This window comes from Calonectris borealis, unplaced genomic scaffold, assembly GCF_964195595.1.
Source record: "Calonectris borealis unplaced genomic scaffold, bCalBor7.hap1.2 HAP1_SCAFFOLD_117, whole genome shotgun sequence".
Lineage (NCBI taxonomy): Eukaryota > Metazoa > Chordata > Aves > Procellariiformes > Procellariidae > Calonectris > Calonectris borealis.
Genome location: NW_027441505.1, coordinates 115,001 through 120,000, shown reverse-complemented (window position 1 = coordinate 120,000; position 5,000 = coordinate 115,001).

Here is a 5,000-nt window from a genome sequence, read left to right as displayed (position 1 = left end):
TGTTGGGGTGCCGTCCCCCGTCCCCCCGCGTTTATTCTTTTTTTTTTTTTTAACTTTTATTTATGTATGTATGTAGGTACGTACGTACGTACGTATGTATGTAATCATCGATTGGTACCTCGGGCGCAAATTGTTAATTCAAAAGGTGATAAGCGACCCTTCACATTTTCATTTAATTTACAACTAACTCTTGCACGTACTCTTGCCAAATTTATCTATTACAGCCGTCTTTATTAAAGAATTAACAGTAATTACTAACAGGTACTCATCGGCCCCACCTTCCCTCTCTCTCCCTTTCCCGTCCGTCACCTCTTGGCGTGCCCGAAAGAGAGGAATGCAGATTTGGTAAAGAAATCCGATCCTTCGTTATTGATGTGTCCATAGCCATGTTTATGTTTTGGGATCTCTTCAATGAACCCAATGGTTTATTTCATTGGTTCGATAAATTAAGTCTTCCTTAATTTTTAACGTCGATTCATTTCCTTCATTTCCGCACGAAGGAATTCATTCATCGTCGTCGAATACCTCGGTCCTAAGCGAGGGATAGAAACGTCGGTCACCGAATCGCTAGTCACTTGACCTTGACCTTAATTTACCCGGGGTCAGTTCTTGGTGCGCAGGGGATTGAGGAGTATTTGTACACGCGTCTTAACAAAGCAGGTCGAGCGTTATCGAGATTCTCCAATCGGCCCCGTTTTATTTTTCCGGGGGTATCGTCCACCTAGCCGTGCTAAAAGAAAATTAATTTTACCAGAATTTGATTGATTTCTTTTTCCCTACGGAAACCGATACGGACAATAACTCTTGTGTGACGCAGTGCTCGCTCTCCTGCATTAAAAGCCCTTTAAATCCCAGAAACGGGCGGGGGGTGGGGGAATTACGCCCACACGCACGCACACGCACGCATGCCCCCACTCCCCATCGCCCACCGCGGGCAGGAAGACGGGGACAGGGTGGCCCTTGTATCAGACCCGCTTAAATCTCGAATCACCCCCCCGGTTCCCCACCTCCCCACACACCCCCCGGACGGGAGACGGCGGCAGCCCGGTCCAGCCGGACCCGGAGCACGGAGGGGCCGTCAGGTCTACCCGGCTCCGGGGCCGGCGGCGGCCGTCAGGTCTACCCGGCTCCGGGGCCGCCGGCGGCCGTCAGGTCTACCCGGCTCCGGGGCCGGCGGCGGCCGTCAGGTCTACCCGGCTCCGGGGCCGGCGGCGGCCGTCAGGTCTACCCGGCTCCGGGGCCGGCGGCGGCCGTCAGGTCTACCCGGCTCCGGGGCCGGCGGCGGCCGTCAGGTCTACCCGGCTCCGGGGCCGGCGGCGGCCGTCAGGTCTACCCGGCTCCGGGGCCGGCGGCGGCCGTCAGGTCTACCCGGCTCCGGGGCCGCCGGCGGCCGTCAGGTCTACGCGGCTCCGGGGCCGGCGGCGGCCGTCAGGTCTACCCGGCTCCGGGCCAGGCGGCGGCCGTCAGGTCTACCCGGCTCCGGGCCAGGCGGCGGCCGTCAGGTCTACCCGGCTCCGGGGCCGCCGGCGGCCGTCAGGTCTACCCGGCTCCGGGGCCGGCGGCGGCCGTCAGGTCTACCCGGCTCCGGGGCCGGCGGCGGCCGTCAGGTCTACCCGGCTCCGGGGCCGGCGGCGGCCGTCAGGTCTACCCGGCTCCGGGGCCGGCGGCGGCCGTCAGGTCTACCCGGCTCCGGGGCCGCCGGCGGCCGTCAGGTCTACCCGGCTCCGGGGCCGCCGGCGGCCGTCAGGTCTACCCGGCTCCGGGGCCGCCGGCGGCCGTCAGGTCTACCCGGCTCCGGGGCCGCCGGCGGCCGTCAGGTCTACCCGGCTCCGGGGCCGCCGGCGGCCGTCAGGTCTACCCGGCTCCGGGGCCGCCGGCGGCCGTCAGGTCTACCCGGCTCCGGGGCCGCCGGCGGCCGTCAGGTCTACCCGGCTCCGGGGCCGGCGGCGGCCGTCAGGTCTACCCGGCTCCGGGGCCGCCGGCGGCCGTCAGGTCTACCCGGCTCCGGGGCCGGCGGCGGCCGTCAGGTCTACCCGGCTCCGGGGCCGCCGGCGGCCGTCAGGTCTACCCGGCTCCGGGGCCGGCGGCGGCCGTCAGGTCTACCCGGCTCCGGGGCCGGCGGCGGCCGTCAGGTCTACCCGGCTCCGGGGCCGGCGGCGGCCGTCAGGTCTACCCGGCTCCGGGGCCGGCGGCGGCCGTCAGGTCTACCCGGCTCCGGGGCCGGCGGCGGCCGTCAGGTCTACCCGGCTCCGGGGCCGCCGGCGGCCGTCAGGTCTACCCGGCTCCGGGGCCGCCGGCGGCCGTCAGGTCTACCCGGCTCCGGGGCCGGCGGCGGCCGTCAGGTCTACCCGGCTCCGGGGCCGCCGGCGGCCGTCAGGTCTACCCGGCTCCGGGGCCGCCGGCGGCCGTCAGGTCTACCCGGCTCCGGGGCCGCCGGCGGCCGTCAGGTCTACCCGGCTCCGGGGCCGGCGGCGGCCGTCAGGTCTACCCGGCTCCGGGGCCGCCGGCGGCCGTCAGGTCTACCCGGCTCCGGGGCCGCCGGCGGCCGTCAGGTCTACCCGGCTCCGGGGCCGCCGGCGGCCGTCAGGTCTACCCGGCTCCGGGCCAGGCGGCGGCCGTCAGGTCTACCCGGCTCCGGGGCCGGCGGCGGCCGTCAGGTCTACCCGGCTCCGGGGCCGGCGGCGGCCGTCAGGTCTACCCGGCTCCGGGCCCGGCGGCGGCCGTCAGGTCTACCCGGCTCCGGGCCCGGCGGCGGCCGTCATGTCTACCCGGCTCCGGGCTCGGCGGCGGCCGTCAGGTCTACCCCTTTTCGGAGCCCGTGGGGCCGCCTGCGGTACCCGGCGACCGCGGGTTGTTGGTTGCGTAGCGTCCGGCGATAAGGGCGGCCAAGTCTACCCGGCTCCGGCGGGACTTGGTCGCCTTGCCGGGGCCGAGGGGTAGACGTGTTGTCCCCGCTGCTTCGTCGGAGCTGCCGAAGGGGTCGCTGTTTTTCGCTGCCTCCAGTTACGTCATCGTAAAAGTCGGCGTGGTTGGCGCGCCTCCCCGGTGCGCAGAGGCGCCGCTCTTGGAGCTTGCCGGCGGCGGGGACGTGCCGGTCCGTACTATAGGAGCGAGCCGTGACTCGTCTCCAGAGCAGCGCTCGTCAGCGGCTGCAAGGCCCGCGGTTCTGCCAGCAAAGTGGGGTGCTCGGCGGCCGTCGTGGCGGTTCCCTCGGTGGTCCGGCCCAGCTTCCAGTCTCTTCGGTCCGGCCATCTCCCAGCGCTTGCCCGACAAGCCAGCCCAGCGTGTCCGAGGGGTCGGGAGCTGCGGAGAGCCGGAGCCGGCGGCCGGCTCCGGCGGCCGTTGCCGACCGGCACGAGGCATAAGGCCGGATCCCGCAGGGCAGGGCAAAGACTCGAACGCACCCAGCCGGGGCCCAGTGATGGTGAAGGTCACTGCCGGAGGCAGACGGCCGGGGGGCGTCGAGCCTGCCGCGGCTTACTCCCGGCTCCAGAGGGCCCGGTTGGTGGGACGACCGAGGTTGGCGGCACCTCGTCCCTTTGTGCCAGCCTTAAGCTGGAGCCCGCGAAGCGGGCGGAGAGAGCGGCGGCCGGCTCCCGGCCAGCCGAACGCAGACGGCCGGGGGGTGCCGAGCCTGCCGCGGCTTCCCCCCCCCGGCCCCCCGAGGGCCCAACTGACGGCGCAGGCGGGGCGGCGGCGTCCCGTTTTCACCGGTGCGAGCCCTCCGCGGGCAGCTGGTGGTGTCAGGCGGGCCCGGTGACGGGACTGCGGCGTGCAGGCGAGGCGGCGGCGCCTCGTCCTCGTTTCCCCCGGGAGAAGCGGTTCCCCGCGGGGCAGGGCAAAGACCGGCGGCCGGTGGCGGTCGCCGGCACTCGAACGCTGGAAGGCCGGGGGAGCCGAGCCTCCCTCGGCCCCGGGGGGCCCGATGATGGCAAAGGCGGGTGCTGGCACCGTTCCGGGGCAGAGGTGCCCGCGAGTGCCCAGCCCACCAGGGCTGCCGCCGGCTGCCGAGGGCCGTGTGATGGAGACGGGCAAGGTGGCGGCGCCTTGTCCTTTTTCTCCGGCCTTAAGCTGGAGCCCGCGAAGCGGGCAGAAACACCGGCAGCCGAATGCAGACAGCCGGGGGGTCTCGAGTCGGCCGCGGCTTGCCCCGGCCCCCGAGGGCCCGGTGATGGTGCAGGCGGGGCGGCGGCGCCTCGTCCTCTTTTTTGCTGGCGCGAGTCCTGGTAGCAGGAGGGCTCGCTGGGAAGGTCTGCACTCGTACGGGCGAGGTGGCGGCGCCTCGCCCTTCCGAACTTCTCCAGCCCTAAGCTGGAGCCCGCGCAAGCGGGAAGAAAAGGGCGGCCGGTCCCTGCGGCCGGCAGCCGAAGGCAAGTGGCCGCGGGCGTCGAGCCTTGAGCGGCTTTTCCCGGCCCCCGTTACCCGGGGATGGCACGGGTGAGGCGCGGTGCCTCTTAGTCTTCTTCGGCCTTCTCCTCCCCCGGGGTAAGCGGTTCCCCGGGGCGCAGGGCAAAGACCGGTACCGGTGGCCGGCACTCGAACGCTGGAAGACCGGGGGAGTCGAGCCTGCCGCGGCTTTCCCTCGGTCCCGTTGACCTCGCTCAAGGGAATCGATGCGCGGAGCGGGTGGCCGGCGGCACCTCCCGCTCCCCCCCTTCAGTCGACCCAGACCCGCAGGCAGCGCCTGCAGAGGTGTTCCTGGGCGCGTCGGAGACGCTTCACGGCGGGCCGGCTCTGCCGGTGACCAGGCCGCCGTTGCGGCTCTCCGGAGACGCTGCCCCCTCGCTCGCACGCAGAGCCCCGCGTTCCGCCGCCCGCCCCGCCCGGGGCGGCGGCGAGCGCGCGCGGCCGTCGCTGTCCCAGGACCGTGGCCGTGGGGCCCGCGCTTCCTCTCCCGATCGAGGTGGCACCCAGGGCGCGTCGGAGACGCTTCACGGCGGGCCGGCTCTGCCGGTGACCAGGCCGCCGTTGCGGCTCTCCGCAGACGCTGCCCTCTCGCT